Source organism: Antedon mediterranea, chromosome 8 (assembly GCF_964355755.1).
Source record: "Antedon mediterranea chromosome 8, ecAntMedi1.1, whole genome shotgun sequence".
NCBI classification, from domain to species: Eukaryota; Metazoa; Echinodermata; class Crinoidea; order Comatulida; family Antedonidae; genus Antedon; species Antedon mediterranea.
In genome coordinates this window covers 20932834-20953666 of record NC_092677.1, presented here as the reverse complement: position 1 = coordinate 20953666, position 20833 = coordinate 20932834, and positions in this window count along the sequence as shown.

Below are 20833 nucleotides of genomic sequence, written 5' to 3'. Positions count from 1 at the left end.
CATTTTGTGCAATTTGATGTTTTTGTGTTTTTGTTTCATCGAAATGAACAAAATGGTCTAAAACGTCTCCAAATGCGATTTAAAGCTATTCTGTACACTTTGATGTTTTGTGTGAAAAAATTTTGTCGAAATGCTCAAAATGGTCTAAAACGTTTTTAAATACGATATTAAGCTATTTTTTACTCTTTGATGTTTTTGTGTGAAAAGTTTTAACGAAATGCTCAAAATGTGATTTTAAGCACTTTAACCAAGTTTCATCGAAATGCACAAAATGGTCTAAAACGTCTCCAAATGCGATTTCAAGCTTTTCTAAGCACTTTGGTGTTTTTATGTTAACAAGTTTTTTCGAAAATCACAAAATGGTCTAAAACGTCTCAAAATGCGATGTGAAGGTATTCTGAGCACTTTGGTGTTTTTATGTTAACAAGTTTTTTCGAAAATTACAAAATGGTCTAAAACGTCTCAAAACACGATTTGAAGGTATTCTGAGCACTTTGGTGTTTTTATGTTAACAAGTTTTTTCGAAAATCACAAAATGGTCTAAAACGTCTCCAAATGCGATTTGAAGCTATTTTGTAAACTTTGATGTTTTGTGTGGAAAAGTTTTTTCGAAATGCTCAAAATGGTCTAAAACGTTTTTAAATACGATATTAAGCTATTTTGTGGACTTTGATGTTTTTGTGTGAAAAGTTTTAACGAAATGCTCAAAATGTGATTTTAAGCACTTTGATGTTTTTGTGTAACCAAGTTTCATCGAAATGCACAAAATGGTCTAAAACGTCTCCAAATGCGATTTGAAGCTATTCTGTACACTTTGATGTTTTGCGAGAAAAAGTTTTGTTGAAATGCTCAAAATGGTCTAAAACGTTTTTAAATACCATATTAAGCTATTTTGTGCACTTTGATGTTTTTGTGTGTAAAATTTTATCGAAATGCTCAAAATGGGTTAAAACGTCTCCAAATGCGATTTGAAGCTATTCTGTACACTTTGATGTTTTGTGTGAAAAAGTTTTTTCGAAATGCTCAAAATGGTCTAAAACGTTTTTAAATACGATATTAAGCTATTTTTTGCTCTTTGATGTTTTTCTGTGAAAAATTTTAACGAAATGCTCAAAATGGTCTAAAACGGTTTCTAATGTGATTTTAAGCACTTTGATGTTTTTGTGTAACCAAGTTTCATCGAAATGCACAAAAGGGTCTAAAACGTCTCCAAATGCGATTTGAAGGTATTCTGAGCACTTTGGTGTTTTTATGTTAACAAGTTTTTTCGAAAATCACAAAATGGTCTAAAACGTCTCCAAATGCGATTTGAAGCTATTTTGTAAACTTTGATGTTTTGTGTGGAAAAGTTTTTTCGAAATGCTCAAAATGGTCTAAAACGTTTTTAAATACGATATTAAGCTATTTTGTGGACTTTGATGTTTTTGTGTGAAGAGTTTTAACGAAATGCTCAAAATGTGATTTTAAGCACTTTGATGTTTTTGTGTAACCAAGTTTCATCGAAATGCACAAAATGGTCTAAAACGTCTCCAAATGCGATTTGAAGCTATTCTGTACACTTTGATGTTTTGTGAGAAAAAGTTTTGTTGAAATGCTCAAAATGGTCTAAAACGTTTTTAAATACCATATTAAGCTATTTTGTGCACTTTGATGTTTTTGTGTGTAAAATTTTATCGAAATGCTCAAAATGGGTTAAAACGTCTCCAAATGCGATTTGAAGCTATTCTGTACACTTTGTTGTTTTGTGTGAAAAAGTTTTGTCGAAATGCTCAAAATGGTCTAAAACGTTTTTAAATACGATATTAAGCTATTTTTTGCTCTTTGATGTTTTTCTGTGAAAAATTTTAACGAAATGCTCAAAATGTTCTAAAACGGTTTCTAATGTGATTTTAAGCACTTTGATGTTTTTGTGTAACCAAGTTTCATCGAAATGCACAAAAGGGTCTAAAACGTCTCCAAATGCGATTGGAAGCTATTCTTAGCACTTTGGTGTTTTTATGTAAACAAGTTTTTTCGAAAATCACAAAATTGTCTAAAACGTCTCCAAATGCGATTTGAAGCTATTTTGTACACTTTGATGTTTTGTGTGAAAAAGTTTTGTCGAAATGCTCAAAATGGTCTAAAACGTTTTTAAATACGATATTAAGCTATTTTTTGCTCTTTGATGTTTTTGTGTGAAAAGTTTTAACGAAATGCTCAAAATGTGATTTTAAGCACTTTGATGTTTTTGTGTAACCAAGTTTCATCGAAATGCACAAAATGGTCTAAAACGTCTCCAAATGCGATTTGAAGCTTTTCTAAGCACTTTGGTGTTTTTATGTTAACAAGTTTTTTCGAAAATCACAAAATTGTCTAAAACGTCTCAAAATACGATTTGAAGGTATTCTGAGCACTTTGGTGTTTTTATGTTAACAAGTTTTTTCGAAAATCACAAAATGGTCTAAAACGTCTCCAAATGCGATTTGAAGCTTTTCTAAGCACTTTGGTGTTTTTATGTTAACAAGTTTTTTCGAAAATCACAAAATTGTCTAAAACGTCTCAAAATACGATTTGAAGGTATTCTGAGCACTTTGGTGTTTTTATGTTAACAAGTTTTTTCGAAAATCACAAAATGGTCTAAAACGTCTCCAAATGCGATTTGAAGCTATTTTGTAAACTTTGATGTTTTGTGTGAAAAAGTTTTTTCGAAATGCTCAAAATGGTCTAAAACGTTTTTGAATACGATATTAAGCTATTTTGTGGACTTTGATGTTTTTGTGTGAAAAGTTTTAACGAAATGCTCAAAATGGTCTAAAACGGTTTCTAATGTGATTTTAAGCACTTTGATGTTTTTGTGTAACCAAGTTTCATCGAAATGCACAAAAGGGTCTAAAACGTCTCCAAATGCGATTTGAAGCTCTTTTGTGTTTTTATGTTAACAAGTTTTTTCGAAAACTACAAAATGGTCTAAAACGTCTCCAAATGCGATTTAAAGCTATTCTGTACACTTTGATGTTTTGTGTGAAAAAGTTTTGTCGGAATGCTCAAAATGGTCTAAAACGTTTTTAAATACTTTTGTGCTCTTTGATGTTTTTGTGTAACCAAGTTTCATCGAAATGAACAAAATGGTTTAAAACGTCTCCAAATGCGATTTGAAGCTTTTCTGAGCACTTTGGTGTTTTTATGTTAACAAGTTTTTTCGAAAATCACAAAATGGTCTAAAACGTCTCCAAATGCGATTTGAAGGTATTCTGAGCACTTTGGTGTTTTTATGTTAACAAGTTTTTTCGAAAATCACAAAATGGTCTAAAACGTCTCAAAACACGATTTGAAGGTATTCTGAGCACTTTGGTATTTTTATGTTAACAAGTTTTTTCGAAAATCACAAAATGGTCTAAAACGTCTCAAAATGCGATTTGAAGGTATTCTGAGCACTTTGGTGTTTTTATGTTAACAAGTTTTTTCGAAAATCACAAAATGGTCTAAAACGTCTCCAAATGCGATTTGAAGCTATTTTGTAAACTTTGATGTTTTGTGTGAAAAAGTTTTTTTCGAAATGCTCAAAATGGTCTAAAACGGTTTCTAATGCGATTTGAAGCTATTCTGTACACTTTGAAGTTTTGTGTGAAAAAGTTTTCTCGAAATGTTCAAAATGGTCTAAAACGTTTTCCCATACCATAATTAAGCCATTTTGTGCAATTTGATGTTTTTGTGTAACCAAGTTTCATCGAAATGAACAAAATGGTTTAAAACGTCTCCAATTGCGATTTGAAGCTTTTCTGAGCACTTTGGTGTTTTTATGTTAACAAGTTTTTTCGAAAATCACAAAATGGTCTAAAACGTCTCCAAATGCGATTTGAAGGTATTCTGAGCACTTTGGTGTTTTTATGTTAACAAGTTTTTCCAAAATCACAAAATGGTCTAAAACGTCTCAAAACACGATTTGAAGGTATTCTGAGCACTTTGGTGTTTTTATGTTAACAAGTTTTTTCGAAAATCACAAAATGGTCTAAAACGTCTCAAAATGCGATTTGAAGGTATTCTGAGCACTTTGGTGTTTTTATGTTAACAAGTTTTTTCGAAAATCACAAAATGGTCTAAAACGTCTCCAAATGCGATTTGAAGCTATTTTGTAAACTTTGATGTTTTGTGTGAAAAAGTTTTTTCGAAATGCTCAAAATTGTCTAAAACGTTTTTAAATACGATATTAAGCTATTTTGTGGACTTTGATGTTTTTTTGTGAAAACTTTTAACGAAATGTTCAAAATGGTCTAAAACGTTTTCCCATATCATATTAAGCCATTTTGTGCAATTTGATGTTTTTGTGTTTTTGTTTCATCGAAATGAACAAAATGGTCTAAAACGTCTCCAAATGCGATTTAAAGCTATTCTGTACACTTTGATGTTTTGTGTGAAAAAATTTTGTCGAAATGCTCAAAATGGTCTAAAACGTTTTTAAATACGATATTAAGCTATTTTTTACTCTTTGATGTTTTTGTGTGAAAAGTTTTAACGAAATGCTCAAAATGTGATTTTAAGCACTTTGATGTTTTTGTGTAACCAAGTTTCATCGAAATGCACAAAATGGTCTAAAACGTCTCCAAATGCGATTTCAAGCTTTTCTAAGCACTTTGGTGTTTTTATGTTAACAAGTTTTTTCGAAAATCACAAAATGGTCTAAAACGTCTCAAAATGCGATTTGAAGGTATTCTGAGCACTTTGGTGTTTTTATGTTAAGAAGTTTTTTCGAAAATCACAAAATGGTCTATAACGTCTCCAAATGCGATTTGAAGCTATTTTGTAAACTTTGATGTTTTGTGTGAAAAAGTTTTTTCGAAATGCTCAAAATGGTCTAAAACGTTTTTAAATACGATATTAAGCTATTTTGTGGACTTTGATGTTTTTGTGTGAAAACTTTTAACGAAATGTTCAAAATGGTCTAAAACGTTTTCCCATATCATATTAAGCCATTTTGTGCAATTTGATGTTTTTGTGTTTTTGTTTCATCGAAATGAACAAAATGGTCTAAAACGTCTCCAAATGCGATTTAAAGCTATTCTGTACACTTTGATGTTTTGTGTGAAAAAATTTTGTCGAAATGCTCAAAATGGTCTAAAACGTTTTTAAATACGATATTAAGCTATTTTTTACTCTTTGATGTTTTTGTCTGAAAAGTTTTAACGAAATGCTCAAAATGTGATTTTAAGCACTTTGATGTTTTTGTGTAACCAAGTTTCATCGAAATGCACAAAATGGTCTAAAACGTCTCCAAATGCGATTTCAAGCTTTTCTAAGCACTTTGGTGTTTTTATGTTAACAAGTTTTTTCGAAAATCACAAAATGGTCTAAAACGTCTCAAAATGCGATGTGAAGGTATTCTGAGCACTTTGGTGTTTTTATGTTAACAAGTTTTTTCGAAAATCACAAAATGGTCTAAAACGTCTCAAAACACGATTTGAAGGTATTCTGAGAACTTTGGTGTTTTTATGTTATCAAGTTTTTTCGAAAATCACAAAATGGTCTAAAACGTCTCCAAATGCGATTTGAAGCTATTTTGTAAACTTTGATGTTTTGTGTGGAAAAGTTTTTTCGAAATGCTCAAAATGGTCTAAAACGTTTTTAAATACGATATTAAGCTATTTTGTGGACTTTGATGTTTTTGTGTGAAAAGTTTTAACGAAATGCTCAAAATGTGATTTTAAGCACTTTGATGTTTTTGTGTAACCAAGTTTCATCGAAATGCACAAAAAAGTCTAAAACGTCTCCAAATGCGATTTGAAGCTATTCTGTACACTTTGATGTTTTGTGAGAAAAAGTTTTGTTGAAATGCTCAAAATGGTCTAAAACGTTTTTAAATACCATATTAAGCTATTTTGTGCACTTTGATGTTTTTGTGTGTAAAATTTTATCGAAATGCTCAAAATGGGTTAAAACGTCTCCAAATGCGATTTGAAGCTATTTTGTACACTTTGATGTTTTGTGTGAAAAAGTTTTGTCGAAATGCTCAAAATGGTCTAAAACGTTTTTAAATACGATATTAAGATATTTTTTGCTCTTTGATGTTTTTCTGTGACAAATTTTAACGAAATGCTCAAAATGGTCTAAAACGGTTTCTAATGTGATTTTAAGCACTTTGATGTTTTTGTGTAACCAAGTTTCATCGAAATGCACAAAAGGGTCTAAAACGTCTCCAAATGCGATTTGAAGGTATTCTGAGCACTTTGGTGTTTTTATGTTAACAAGTTTTTTCGAAAATCACAAAATGGTCTAAAACGTCTCCAAATGCGATTTGAAGCTATTTTGTAAACTTTGATGTTTTGTGTGGAAAAGTTTTTTCGAAATGCTCAAAATGGTCTAAAACGTTTTTAAATACGATATTAAGCTATTTTGTGGACTTTGATGTTTTTGTGTGAAAAGTTTTAACGAAATGCTCAAAATGTGATTTTAAGCACTTTGATGTTTTTGTGTAACCAAGTTTCATCGAAATGCACAAAATGGTCTAAAACGTCTCCAAATGCGATTTGAAGCTATTCTGTACACTTTGATGTTTTGTGAGAAAAAGTTTTGTTGAATTGCTCAAAATGGTCTAAAACGTTTTTAAATACCATATTAAGCTATTTTGTGCACTTTGATGTTTTTGTGTGTAAAATTTTATCGAAATGCTCAAAATGGGTTAAAACGTCTCCAAATGCGATTTGAAGCTATTCTGTACACTTTGATATTTTGTGTGAAAAAGTTTTGTCGAAATGCTCAAAATGGTCTAAAACGTTTTTAAATACGATATTAAGCTATTTTTGGCTCTTTGATGTTTTTCTGTGAAAAATTTTAACGAAATGCTCAAAATGGTCTAAAACGGTTTCTAATGTGATTTTAAGCACTTTGATGTTTTTGTGTAACCAAGTTTCATCGAAATGCACAAAAGGGTCTAAAACGTCTCCAAATGCGATTGGAAGCTATTCTTAGCACTTTCGTGTTTTTATGTAAACAAGTTTTTTCGAAAATCACAAAATTGTCTAAAACGTCTCCAAATGCGATTTGAAGCTATTTTGTACACTTTGATGTTTGGTGTGAAAAAGTTTTTTCGAAATGCTCAAAATGGTCTAAAACGGTTTCTAATGCGATTTGAAGCTATTCTGTACACTTTGATGTTTTTGTGTAACCAAGTTTCATCGAAATGCACAAAATGGTCTAAAACGCCTCCAAATGCGATTTGAAGCTTTTCTAAGCACTTTGGTGTTTTTATGTTAACAAGTTTTTTCGAAAATCACAAAATTGTCTAAAACGTCTCAAAATACGATTTGAAGGTATTCTGAGCACTTTGGTGTTTTTATGTTAACAAGTTTTTTCGAAAATCACAAAATGGTCTAAAACGTCTCCAAATGCGATTTGAAGGTATTCTGAGCACTTTGGTGTTTTTATGTTGTTTTTTCGAAAATCACAAAATGGTCTAAAACGTCTCAAAATGCGATTTGAAGGTATTCTGAGCACTTTGGTGTTTTTATGTTAACAAGTTTTTTCGAAAATCACAAAATGGTCTAAAACGTCTCCAAATGCGATTTGAAGCTATTTTGTAAACTTTGATGTTTTGTGTGAAAAAGTTTTTTCGAAATGCTCAAAATGGTCTAAAACGTTTTTAAATACGATATTAAGCTATTTTGTGGACTTTGATGTTTTTGTGTGAAAAGTTTTAACGAAATGCTCAAAATGGTCTAAAACGGTTTCTAATGTGATTTTAAGCACTTTGATGTTTTTGTGTAACCAAGTTTCATCGAAATGCACAAAAGGGTCTAAAACGTCTCCAAATGCGATTTGAAGCTCTTTGGTGTTTTTATGTTAACAAGTTTTTTCGAAAACTACAAAATGGTCTAAAACGTCTCCAAATGCGATTTAAAGCTATTCTGTACACTTTGATGTTTTGTGTGAAAAAGTTTTGTCGGAATGCACAAAATGGTCTAAAACGTTTTTAAATAGTTTTGTGCTCTTTGATGTTTTTGTGTAACCAAGTTTCATCGAAATGAACAAAATGGTTTAAAACGTCTCCAAATGCGATTTGAAGCTTTTCTAAGCACTTTGGTGTTTTTATGTAAACAAGTTTTTTCGAAAATCACAAAATGGTCTAAAACGTCTCCAAATGCGATTTGAAGGTATTCTGAGCACTTTTGTGTTTTTATGTTAACAAGTTTTTTCGAAAATCACAAAATGGTCTAAAACGTCTCCAAATGCGATTTGAAGCTCTTTTGTAAACTTTGATGTTTTGTGTGGAAAAGTTTTTTCGAAATGCTCAAAATGGTCTAAAACGTTTTTAAATACGATATTAAGCTATTTTGTGGACTTTGATGTTTTTGTGTGAAAACTTTTAACGAAATGTTCAAAATGGTCTAAAACGTTTTCCCATATCATATTAAGCCATTTTGTGCAATTTGATGTTTTTGTGTTTTTGTTTCATCGAAATGAACAAAATGGTCTAAAACGTCTCAAAATGCGATTTGAAGGTATTCTGAGCACTTTGGTGTTTTTATGTTAACAAGTTTTTTCGAAAATCACAAAATGGTCTAAAACGTCTCCAAATGCGATTTGAAGCTATTTTGTAAACTTTGATGTTTTGTGTGAAAAAGTTTTTTCGAAATGCTCAAAATTGTCTAAAACGTTTTTAAATACGATATTAAGCTATTTTGTGGACTTTGATGTTTTTGTGTGAAAAGTTTTAACGAAATGCTCAAAATGGTCTAAAACGGTTTCTAATGTGATTTTAAGCACTTTGATGTTTTTGTGTAACCAAGTTTCATCGAAATGCACAAAAGGGTCTAAAACGTCTCCAAATGCGATTTGAAGCTCTTTTGTGTTTTTATGTTAACAAGTTTTTTCGAAAACTACAAAATGGTCTAAAACGTCTCCAAATGCGATTTAAAGCTATTCTGTACACTTTGAAGTTTTGTGTGAAAAAGTTTTGTCGGAATGCTCAAAATGGTCTAAAACGTTTTTAAATACTTTTGTGCTCTTTGATGTTTTTGTGTAACCAAGTTTCATCGAAATGAACAAAATGGTTTAAAACGTCTCCAAATGCGATTTGAAGCTTTTCTGAGCACTTTGGTGTTTTTATGTTAACAAGTTTTTTCGAAAATCACAAAATGGTCTAAAACGTCTCCAAATGCGATTTGAAGGTATTCTGAGCACTTTGGTGTTTTTATGTTAACAAGTTTTTTCGAAAATCACAAAATGGTCTAAAACGTCTCCAAATGCGATTTGAAGCTATTTTGTAAACTTTGATGTTTTGTGTGGAAAAGTTTTTTCGAAATGCTCAAAATGGTCTAAAACGTTTTTAAATACGATATTAAGCTATTTTTTACTCTTTGATGTTTTTGTGTGAAAACTTTTAACGAAATGTTCAAAATGTGATTTTAAGCACTTTGATGTTTTTGTGTAACCAAGTTTCATCGAAATGCACAAAATGGTCTAAAACGTCTCCAAATGCGATTTGAAGCTTTTCTAAGCACTTTGGTGTTTTTATGTTAACAAGTTTTTACGAAAATCACAAAATGGTCTAAAACGTCTCCAAATGCGATTTGAAGCTATTTTGTAAACTTTGATGTTTTGTGTGGAAAAGTTTTTTCGAAATGCTCAAAATGGTCTAAAACGTTTTTAAATACGATATAAGCTATTTTGTGGACTTTGATGTTTTTGTGTGAAAAGTTTTAACGAAATGCTCAAAATGTGATTTTAAGCACTTTGATGTTTTTGTGTAACCAAGTTTCATCGAAATGCACAAAATGGTCTAAAACGTCTCCAAATGCGATTTGAAGCTATTCTGTACACTTTGATGTTTTGTGAGAAAAAGTTTTGTTGAAATGCTCAAAATGGTCTAAAACGTTTTTAAATACCATATTAAGCTATTTTGTGCACTTTGATGTTTTTGTTTGTAAAATTTTATCGAAATGCTCAAAATGGGTTAAAACGTCTCCAAATGCGATTTAAAGCTATTCTGTACACTTTGATGTTTTGTGTGAAAAAGTTTTGTCGGAATGCTCAAAATGGTCTAAAACGTTTTTAAATACTTTTGTGCTCTTTGATGTTTTTGTGTAACCAAGTTTCATCGAAATGAACAAAATGGTTTAAAACGTCTCCAAATGCGATTTGAAGCTTTTCTGAGCACTTTGGTGTTTTTATGTTAACAAGTTTTTTCGAAAATCACAAAATGGTCTAAAACGTCTCCAAATGCGATTTGAAGCTATTTTGTAAACTTTGATGTTTTGTGGGAAAAAGTTTTTTCGAAATGCTCAAAATGGTCTAAAACGTTTTTAAATACGATATTAAGCTATTTTGTGGACTTTGATGTTTTTGTGTGAAAACTTTTAACGAAATGTTCAAAATGGTCTAAAACGTTTTCCCATATCATATTAAGCCATTTTGTGCAATTTGATGTTTTTGTGTTTTTGTTTCATCGAAATTAACAAAATGGTCTAAAACGTCTCCAAATGCGATTTAAAGCTATTCTGTACACTTTGATGTTTTGTGTGAAAAAATTTTGTCGAAATGCTCAAAATGGTCTAAAACGTTTTTAAATACGATATTAAGCTATTTTTTACTCTTTGATGTTTTTGTGTGAAAAGTTTTAACGAAATGCTCAAAATGTGATTTTAAGCACTTTGATGTTTTTATGTTAACAAGTTTTTTCGAAAATCACAAAATGGTCTAAAACGTCTCCAAATGCGATTTGAAGCTATTTTGTAAACTTTGATGTTTTGTGTGAAAAAGTTTTTTCGAAATGCTCAAAATGGTCTAAAACGTTTTTGAATACGATATTAAGCTATTTTGTGGACTTTGATGTTTTTGTGTGAAAAGTTTTAACGAAATGCTCAAAATGGTCTAAAACGGTTTCTAATGTGATTTTAAGCACTTTGATGTTTTTGTGTAACCAAGTTTCATCGAAATGCACAAAAGGGTCTAAAACGTCTCCAAATGCGATTTGAAGCTCTTTTGTGTTTTTATGTTAACAAGTTTTTTCGAAAACTACAAAATGGTCTAAAACGTCTCCAAATGCGATTTAAAGCTATTCTGTACACTTTGATGTTTTGTGTGAAAAAGTTTTGTCGGAATGCTCAAAATGGTCTAAAACGTTTTTAAATACTTTTGTGCTCTTTGATGTTTTTGTGTAACCAAGTTTCATCGAAATGAACAAAATGGTTTAAAACGTCTCCAAATGCGATTTGAAGCTTTTCTGAGCACTTTGGTGTTTTTATGTTAACAAGTTTTTTCGAAAATCACAAAATGGTCTAAAACGTCTCCAAATGCGATTTGAAGGTATTCTGAGCACTTTGGTGTTTTTATGTTAACAAGTTTTTTCGAAAATCACAAAATGGTCTAAAACGTCTCCAAATGCGATTTGAAGCTATTTTGTAAACTTTGATGTTTTGTGTGGAAAAGTTTTTTCGAAATGCTCAAAATGGTCTAAAACGTTTTTAAATACGGTATTAAGCTATTTTGTGGACTTTGATGTTTTTGTGTGAAAAGTTTTAACGAAATGCTCAAAATGTGATTTTAAGCACTTTGATGTTTTTGTGTAACCAAGTTTCATCGAAATGCACAAAATGGTCTAAAACGTCTCCAAATGCGATTTGAAGCTATTCTGTACACTTTGATGTTTTGCGAGAAAAAGTTTTGTTGAAATGCTCAAAATGGTCTAAAACGTTTTTAAATACCATATTAAGCTATTTTGTGCACTTTGATGTTTTTGTGTGTAAAATTTTATCGAAATGCTCAAAATGGGTTAAAACGTCTCCAAATGCGATTTGAAGCTATTCTGTACACTTTGATGTTTTGTGTGAAAAAGTTTTGTCGAAATGCTCAAAATGGTCTAAAACGTTTTTAAATACGATATTAAGCTATTTTTTGCTCTTTGATGTTTTTCTGTGAAAAATTTTAACGAAATGCTCAAAATGGTCTAAAACGGTTTCTAATGTGATTTTAAGCACTTTGATGTTTTTGTGTAACCAAGTTTCATCGAAATGCACAAAAGGGTCTAAAACGTCTCCAAATGCGATTTGAAGGTATTCTGAGCACTTTGGTGTTTTTATGTTAACAAATTTTTTCGAAAATCACAAAATGGTCTAAAACGTCTCCAAATGCGATTTGAAGCTATTTTGTAAACTTTGATGTTTTGTGTGGAAAAGTTTTTTCGAAATGCTCAAAATGGTCTAAAACGTTTTTAAATACGATATTAAGCTATTTTGTGGACTTTGATGTTTTTGTGTGAAAAGTTTTAACGAAATGCTCAAAATGGTCTAAAACGGTTTCTAATGTGATTTTAAGCACTTTGATGTTTTTGTGTAACCAAGTTTCATCGAAATGCACAAAAGGGTCTAAAACGTCTCCAAATGCGATTTGAAGCTCTTTTGTGTTTTTATGTTAACAAGTTTTTTCGAAAACTACAAAATGGTCTAAAACGTCTCCAAATGCGATTTAAAGCTATTCTGTACACTTTGATGTTTTGTGTGAAAAAGTTTTGTCGGAATGCTCAAAATGGTCTAAAACGTTTTTAAATACTTTTGTGCTCTTTGATGTTTTTGTGTAACCAAGTTTCATCGAAATGAACAAAATGGTTTAAAACGTCTCCAAATGCGATTTGAAGCTTTTCTAAGCACTTTGGTGTTTTTATGTAAACAAGTTTTTTCGAAAATCACAAAATTGTCTAAAACGTCTCCAAATGCGATTTGAAGCTATTTTGTACACTTTGATGTTTTGTGTGAAAAAGTTTTTTCGAAATGCTTAAAATGGTCTAAAACGGTTTCTAATGCGATTTGAAGCTATTCTGTACACTTTGATGTTTTCGTGTAACCAAGTTTCATCGAAATGCACAAAATGGTCTAAAACGTCTCCAAATGCGATTTGAAGCTATTTTGTAAACTTTGATGTTTTGTGTGAAAAAGTTTTTTCGAAATGCTCAAAATGGTCTAAAACGTTTTTGAATACGATATTAAGCTATTTTGTGGACTTTGATGTTTTTGTGTGAAAAGTTTTAACGAAATGCTCAAAATGGTCTAAAACGGTTTCTAATGTGATTTTAAGCACTTTGATGTTTTTGTGTAACCAAGTTTCATCGAAATGCACAAAAGGGTCTAAAACGTCTCCAAATGCGATTTGAAGCTCTTTTGTGTTTTTATGTTAACAAGTTTTTTCGAAAACTACAAAATGGTCTAAAACGTCTCCAAATGCGATTTAAAGCTATTCTGTACACTTTGATGTTTTGTGTGAAAAAGTTTTGTCGGAATGCTCAAAATGGTCTAAAACGTTTCTAAATACTTTTGTGCTCTTTGATGTTTTTGTGTAACCAAGTTTCATCGAAATGAACAAAATGGTTTAAAACGTCTCCAAATGCGATTTGAAGCTTTTCTGAGCACTTTGGTGTTTTTATGTTAACAAGTTTTTTCGAAAATCACAAAATGGTCTAAAACGTCTCCAAATGCGATTTGAAGGTATTCTGAGCACTTTGGTGTTTTTATGTTAACAAGTTTTTTCGAAAATCACAAAATGGTCTAAAACGTCTCCAAATGCGATTTGAAGCTATTTTGTAAACTTTGATGTTTTGTGTGGAAAAGTTTTTTCGAAATGCTCAAAATGGTCTAAAACGTTTTTAAATACGATATTAAGCTATTTTTTACTCTTTGATGTTTTTGTGTGAAAACTTTTAACGAAATGTTCAAAATGTGATTTTAAGCACTTTGATGTTTTTGTGTAACCAAGTTTCATCGAAATGCACAAAATGGTCTAAAACGTCTCCAAATGCGATTTGAAGCTTTTCTAAGCACTTTGGTGTTTTTATGTTAACAAGTTTTTACGAAAATCACAAAATGGTCTAAAACGTCTCCAAATGCGATTTGAAGCTATTTTGTAAACTTTGATGTTTTGTGTGGAAAAGTTTTTTCGAAATGCTCAAAATGGTCTAAAACGTTTTTAAATACGATATAAGCTATTTTGTGGACTTTGATGTTTTTGTGTGAAAAGTTTTAACGAAATGCTCAAAATGTGATTTTAAGCACTTTGATGTTTTTGTGTAACCAAGTTTCATCGAAATGCACAAAATGGTCTAAAACGTCTCCAAATGCGATTTGAAGCTATTCTGTACACTTTGATGTTTTGTGAGAAAAAGTTTTGTTGAAATGCTCAAAATGGTCTAAAACGTTTTTAAATACCATATTAAGCTATTTTGTGCACTTTGATGTTTTTGTTTGTAAAATTTTATCGAAATGCTCAAAATGGGTTAAAACGTCTCCAAATGCGATTTAAAGCTATTCTGTACACTTTGATGTTTTGTGTGAAAAAGTTTTGTCGGAATGCTCAAAATGGTCTAAAACGTTTTTAAATACTTTTGTGCTCTTTGATGTTTTTGTGTAACCAAGTTTCATCGAAATGAACAAAATGGTTTAAAACGTCTCCAAATGCGATTTGAAGCTTTTCTGAGCACTTTGGTGTTTTTATGTTAACAAGTTTTTTCGAAAATCACAAAATGGTCTAAAACGTCTCCAAATGCGATTTGAAGCTATTTTGTAAACTTTGATGTTTTGTGGGAAAAAGTTTTTTCGAAATGCTCAAAATGGTCTAAAACGTTTTTAAATACGATATTAAGCTATTTTGTGGACTTTGATGTTTTTGTGTGAAAACTTTTAACGAAATGTTCAAAATGGTCTAAAACGTTTTCCCATATCATATTAAGCCATTTTGTGCAATTTGATGTTTTTGTGTTTTTGTTTCATCGAAATTAACAAAATGGTCTAAAACGTCTCCAAATGCGATTTAAAGCTATTCTGTACACTTTGATGTTTTGTGTGAAAAAATTTTGTCGAAATGCTCAAAATGGTCTAAAACGTTTTTAAATACGATATTAAGCTATTTTTTACTCTTTGATGTTTTTGTGTGAAAAGTTTTAACGAAATGCTCAAAATGTGATTTTAAGCACTTTGATGTTTTTATGTTAACAAGTTTTTTCGAAAATCACAAAATGGTCTAAAACGTCTCCAAATGCGATTTGAAGCTATTTTGTAAACTTTGATGTTTTGTGTGAAAAAGTTTTTTCGAAATGCTCAAAATGGTCTAAAACGTTTTTGAATACGATATTAAGCTATTTTGTGGACTTTGATGTTTTTGTGTGAAAAGTTTTAACGAAATGCTCAAAATGGTCTAAAACGGTTTCTAATGTGATTTTAAGCACTTTGATTTTTTTGTGTAACCAAGTTTCATCGAAATGCACAAAAGGGTCTAAAACGTCTCCAAATGCGATTTGAAGCTCTTTTGTGTTTTTATGTTAACAAGTTTTTTCGAAAACTACAAAATGGTCTAAAACGTCTCCAAATGCGATTTAAAGCTATTCTGTACACTTTGATGTTTTGTGTGAAAAAGTTTTGTCGGAATGCTCAAAATGGTCTAAAACGTTTTTAAATACTTTTGTGCTCTTTGATGTTTTTGTGTAACCAAGTTTCATCGAAATGAACAAAATGGTTTAAAACGTCTCCAAATGCGATTTGAAGCTTTTCTGAGCACTTTGGTGTTTTTATGTTAACAAGTTTTTTCGAAAATCACAAAATGGTCTAAAACGTCTCCAAATGCGATTTGAAGGTATTCTGAGCACTTTGGTGTTTTTATGTTAACAAGTTTTTTCGAAAATCACAAAATGGTCTAAAACGTCTCCAAATGCGATTTGAAGCTATTTTGTAAACTTTGATGTTTTGTGTGGAAAAGTTTTTTCGAAATGCTCAAAATGGTCTAAAACGTTTTTAAATACGGTATTAAGCTATTTTGTGGACTTTGATGTTTTTGTGTGAAAAGTTTTAACGAAATGCTCAAAATGTGATTTTAAGCACTTTGATGTTTTTGTGTAACCAAGTTTCATCGAAATGCACAAAATGGTCTAAAACGTCTCCAAATGCGATTTGAAGCTATTCTGTACACTTTGATGTTTTGCGAGAAAAAGTTTTGTTGAAATGCTCAAAATGGTCTAAAACGTTTTTAAATACCATATTAAGCTATTTTGTGCACTTTGATGTTTTTGTGTGTAAAATTTTATCGAAATGCTCAAAATGGGTTAAAACGTCTCCAAATGCGATTTGAAGCTATTCTGTACACTTTGATGTTTTGTGTGAAAAAGTTTTGTCGAAATGCTCAAAATGGTCTAAAACGTTTTTAAATACGATATTAAGCTATTTTTTGCTCTTTGATGTTTTTCTGTGAAAAATTTTAACGAAATGCTCAAAATGGTCTAAAACGGTTTCTAATGTGATTTTAAGCACTTTGATGTTTTTGTGTAACCAAGTTTCATCGAAATGCACAAAAGGGTCTAAAACGTCTCCAAATGCGATTTGAAGGTATTCTGAGCACTTTGGTGTTTTTATGTTAACAAATTTTTTCGAAAATCACAAAATGGTCTAAAACGTCTCCAAATGCGATTTGAAGCTATTTTGTAAACTTTGATGTTTTGTGTGGAAAAGTTTTTTCGAAATGCTCAAAATGGTCTAAAACGTTTTTAAATACGATATTAAGCTATTTTGTGGACTTTGATGTTTTTGTGTGAAAAGTTTTAACGAAATGCTCAAAATGGTCTAAAACGGTTTCTAATGTGATTTTAAGCACTTTGATGTTTTTGTGTAACCAAGTTTCATCGAAATGCACAAAAGGGTCTAAAACGTCTCCAAATGCGATTTGAAGCTCTTTTGTGTTTTTATGTTAACAAGTTTTTTCGAAAACTACAAAATGGTCTAAAACGTCTCCAAATGCGATTTAAAGCTATTCTGTACACTTTGATGTTTTGTGTGAAAAAGTTTTGTCGGAATGCTCAAAATGGTCTAAAACGTTTTTAAATACTTTTGTGCTCTTTGATGTTTTTGTGTAACCAAGTTTCATCGAAATGAACAAAATGGTTTAAAACGTCTCCAAATGCGATTTGAAGCTTTTCTAAGCACTTTGGTGTTTTTATGTAAACAAGTTTTTTCGAAAATCACAAAATTGTCTAAAACGTCTCCAAATGCGATTTGAAGCTATTTTGTACACTTTGATGTTTTGTGTGAAAAAGTTTTTTCGAAATGCTTAAAATGGTCTAAAACGGTTTCTAATGCGATTTGAAGCTATTCTGTACACTTTGATGTTTTCGTGTAACCAAGTTTCATCGAAATGCACAAAATGGTCTAAAACGTCTCCAAATGCGATTTGAAGCTATTTTGTAAACTTTGATGTTTTGTGTGAAAAAGTTTTTTCGAAATGCTCAAAATGGTCTAAAACGTTTTTGAATACGATATTAAGCTATTTTGTGGACTTTGATGTTTTTGTGTGAAAAGTTTTAACGAAATGCTCAAAATGGTCTAAAACGGTTTCTAATGTGATTTTAAGCACTTTGATGTTTTTGTGTAACCAAGTTTCATCGAAATGCACAAAAGGGTCTAAAACGTCTCCAAATGCGATTTGAAGCTCTTTTGTGTTTTTATGTTAACAAGTTTTTTCGAAAACTACAAAATGGTCTAAAACGTCTCCAAATGCGATTTAAAGCTATTCTGTACACTTTGATGTTTTGTGTGAAAAAGTTTTGTCGGAATGCTCAAAATGGTCTAAAACGTTTTTAAATACTTTTGTGCTCTTTGATGTTTTTGTGTAACCAAGTTTCATCGAAATGAACAAAATGGTTTAAAACGTCTCCAAATGCGATTTGAAGCTTTTCTGAGCACTTTGGTGTTTTTATGTTAACAAGTTTTTTCGAAAATCACAAAATGGTCTAAAACGTCTCCAAATGCGATTTGAAGGTATTCTGAGCACTTTGGTGTTTTTATGTTAACAAGTTTTTTCGAAAATCACAAAATGGTCTAAAACGTCTCCAAATGCGATTTGAAGCTATTTTGTAAACTTTGATGTTTTGTGTGGAAAAGTTTTTTCGAAATGCTCAAAATGGTCTAAAACGTTTTTAAATACGGTATTAAGCTATTTTGTGGACTTTGATGTTTTTGTGTGAAAAGTTTTAACGAAATGCTCAAAATGTGATTTTAAGCACTTTGATGTTTTTGTGTAACCAAGTTTCATCGAAATGCACAAAATGGTCTAAAACGTCTCCAAATGCGATTTGAAGCTATTCTGTACACTTTGATGTTTTGCGAGAAAAAGTTTTGTTGAAATGCTCAAAATGGTCTAAAACGTTTTTAAATACCATATTAAGCTATTTTGTGCACTTTGATGTTTTTGTGTGTAAAATTTTATCGAAATGCTCAAAATGGGTTAAAACGTCTCCAAATGCGATTTGAAGCTATTCTGTACACTTTGATGTTTTGTGTGAAAAAGTTTTGTCGAAATGCTCAAAATGGTCTAAAACGTTTTTAAATACGATATTAAGCTATTTTTTGCTCTTTGATGTTTTTCTGTGAAAAATTTTAACGAAATGCTCAAAATGGTCTAAAACGGTTTCTAATGTGATTTTAAGCACTTTGATGTTTTTGTGTAACCAAGTTTCATCGAAATGCACAAAAGGGTCTAAAACGTCTCCAAATGCGATTTGAAGGTATTCTGAGCACTTTGGTGTTTTTATGTTAACAAATTTTTTCGAAAATCACAAAATGGTCTAAAACGTCTCCAAATGCGATTTGAAGCTATTTTGTAAACTTTGATGTTTTGTGTGGAAAAGTTTTTTCGAAATGCTCAAAATGGTCTAAAACGTTTTTAAATACGATATTAAGCTATTTTGTGGACTTTGATGTTTTTGTGTGAAAAGTTTTAACGAAATGCTCAAAATGGTCTAAAACGGTTTCTAATGTGATTTTAAGCACTTTGATGTTTTTGTGTAACCAAGTTTCATCGAAATGCACAAAAGGGTCTAAAACGTCTCCAAATGCGATTTGAAGCTCTTTTGTGTTTTTATGTTAACAAGTTTTTTCGAAAACTACAAAATGGTCTAAAACGTCTCCAAATGCGATTTAAAGCTATTCTGTACACTTTGATGTTTTGTGTGAAAAAGTTTTGTCGGAATGCTCAAAATGGTCTAAAACGTTTTTAAATACTTTTGTGCTCTTTGATGTTTTTGTGTAACCAAGTTTCATCGAAATGAACAAAATGGTTTAAAACGTCTCCAAATGCGATTTGAAGCTTTTCTAAGCACTTTGGTGTTTTTATGTAAACAAGTTTTTTCGAAAATCACAAAATTGTCTAAAACGTCTCCAAATGCGATTTGAAGCTATTTTGTACACTTTGATGTTTTGTGTGAAAAAGTTTTTTCGAAATGCTTAAAATGGTCTAAAACGGTTTCTAATGCGATTTGAAGCTATTCTGTACACTTTGATGTTTTCGTGTAACCAAGTTTCATCGAAATGCACAAAATGGTCTAAAACGTCTCTAAATGCGATTTGAAGCTTTTCTAAGCACTTTGGTGTTTTTATGTTAACAAGTTTTTTCGAAAATCACAAAATTGTCTAAAACGTCTCAAAATACGATTTGAAGGTATTCTGAGCACTTTGGTGTTTTTATGTTAACAAGTTTTTTCGAAAATCACAAAATGGTCTAAAACGTCTCCAAATGCGATTTGAAGGTATTCTGAGCACTTTGGTGTTTTTATGTTGTTTTTTCGAAAATCACAAAATGGTCTAAAACGTCTCAAAATGCGATTTGAAGGTATTCTGAGTACTTTGGTGTTTTTATGTTAACAAGTTTTTTCGAAAATCACAAAATGGTCGAAAACGTCTCCAAATGCGATTTGAAGCTATTTTGTAAACTTTGATGTTTTGTGTGAAAAAATTTTTCGAAATGCTCAAAATGGTCTAAAACGTTTTTAAATACGATATTAAGCTATTTTGTGGACTTTGATGTTTTTGTGTGAAAAGTTTTAACGAAATGCTCAAAATGTGATTTTAAGCACTTTGATGTTTTTGTGTAACCAAGTTTCATCGAAATGCACAAAATGGTCTAAAACGTCTCCAAATGCGATTTGAAGCTATTCTGTACACTTTGATGTTTTGCGAGAAAAAGTTTTGTTGAAATGCTCAAAATGGTCTAAAACGTTTTTAAATACCATATTAAGCTATTTTGTGCACTTTGATGTTTTTGTGTGTAAAATTTTATCGAAATGCTCAAAATGGGTTAAAACGTCTCCAAATGCGATTTGAAGCTATTCTGTACACTTTGATGTTTTGTGTGAAAAAGTTTTGTCGAAATGCTCAAAATGGTCTAAAACGTTTTTAAATACGATATTAAGCTATTTTTTGCTATTTGATGTTTTTCTGTGAAAAATTTTAACGAAATGCTCAAAATGGTCTAAAACGGTTTCTAATGTGATTTTAAGCACTTTGATGTTTTTGTGTAACCAAGTTTCATCGAAATGCACAAAAGGGTCTAAAACGTCTCCAAATGCGATTTGAAGGTATTCTGAGCACTTTGGTGTTTTTATGTTTACAAATTTTTTCGAAAATCACAAAATGGTCTAAAACGTCTCCAAATGCGATTTGAAGCTATTTTGTAAACTTTGATGTTTTGTGTGGAAAAGTTTTTTCGAAATGCTCAAAATGGTCTAAAACGTTTTTAAATACGATATTAAGCTATTTTGTGGACTTTGATGTTTTTGTGTGAAAAGTTTTAACGAAATGCTCAAAATGTGATTTTAAGCACTTTGATGTTTTTGTGTAACCAAGTTTCATCGAAATGCACAAAATGGTCTAAAACGTCTCCAAATGCGATTTGAAGCTATTCTGTACACTTTGATGTTTTGTGAGAAAAAGTTTTGTTGAAATGCTCAAAATGGTCTAAAACGTTTTTAAATACCATATTAAGCTATTTTGTGCACTTTGATGTTTTTGTGTGTAAAATTTTATCGAAATGCTCAAAATGGGTTAAAACGTCTCCAAAT